Source organism: Silene latifolia, chromosome 9 (genome assembly GCF_048544455.1).
Source record: "Silene latifolia isolate original U9 population chromosome 9, ASM4854445v1, whole genome shotgun sequence".
In the NCBI taxonomy this organism is placed as follows: domain Eukaryota; kingdom Viridiplantae; phylum Streptophyta; class Magnoliopsida; order Caryophyllales; family Caryophyllaceae; genus Silene; species Silene latifolia.
Window position 1 is genome coordinate 3,642,774 of NC_133534.1, and position 1,020 is coordinate 3,643,793.

A 1,020-nucleotide genomic window follows, 5' to 3' on the forward strand; every position below is an offset into this window, starting at 1 on the left:
CTTGGTTGAAAGGTGGGATTTTGATTTTGGGCTTGGAAATTTGGTGTAAATTGTGATTTTGGTTGGAAAGTGGGGTTTTGGACATTTTGTGAGCCATGAGAAAAATTTGGGTGGGTTCTCATTCCGGGATGGTATTGATTGTTGTTGAATGCTTGTCTAGCCGGAATTGATTCCCACACTCCATTCACTTGCTCCATACAATTTGCCTCTCCCATCATCAAAGGACATTCATTTGGTGGATGCCCTTGATCTCCACAAATCTCACAACAATACACTTGTGACCAATTTGATGAAGAGTTTCTTGAGGTGTTGCTTGAGTTCAACAAAGCAATTTGTTGCTTGAGTTCTTCTATCAACCCCTTAACTTCCACATTGTTTGTTGATTCCACATTGGACTTCCCTTTCCTCTTGTGACGATCATTATTCCAATGAAAAGTACGGGATGCCATCTCTTCTATAAGCTCCTTAGCCGTCTTGTGATCAATTTTGTCTAATGCCCCCTTTCCCGAGCCGGAATCTAGGTTCATTTTCATTTCATTGCTCAACCCCTCATAAAAGTTGTTGATCAACTCATCATCTCCGATCCCGTGGTGAGGACACAACCTTTGGAGTCCCTTATACCTTTCCCATGCCTCGTAAAGGGTCTCATCATCATGTTGGGTGAAGCCTTGGAGCTCACACTTGATTCTTGCGGTCCTTTGTGGTGGAAAGTACTTGTTCAAGAAGGCCTTGGAGACATCATTCCAAGTTTTAAATGAATCGGGCTCACAACTCTTCAACCATTCCTTAGCACTCCCCCTCAAGGAATAAGGAAAGAGTCTAAGGCGGATGGCATCCTCCGACACTCCATTTGCTTTGAACATGTCACAACTATCCAAGAATTCATTAAGATGTTCATTGGGGTTTTCGGTGGCTCCCCCTCCGAATTGGTTTCCTTGGACTAGTTGCAACAAAGTAGCCTTCACATCAAAGTTATTGGCTTGAATAGGTGGCTTGACAATACTTGGGTTCACCACCTTC

The 1,020-nt window shown here is 43.3% G+C and overlaps 1 non-coding gene across 1 annotated transcript; it reads left to right on the plus strand.

Moving 5' to 3' along the window:
- Nucleotides 1–582: 582 nt before the first annotated feature.
- Nucleotides 583–689, plus strand: LOC141603704 (small nucleolar RNA R71). The gene has a single exon (XR_012525561.1). It is a non-coding gene; the product is annotated as a small nucleolar RNA R71 (small nucleolar RNA).
- The last annotated feature ends 331 nt before the right edge of the window (nucleotides 690–1,020 follow it).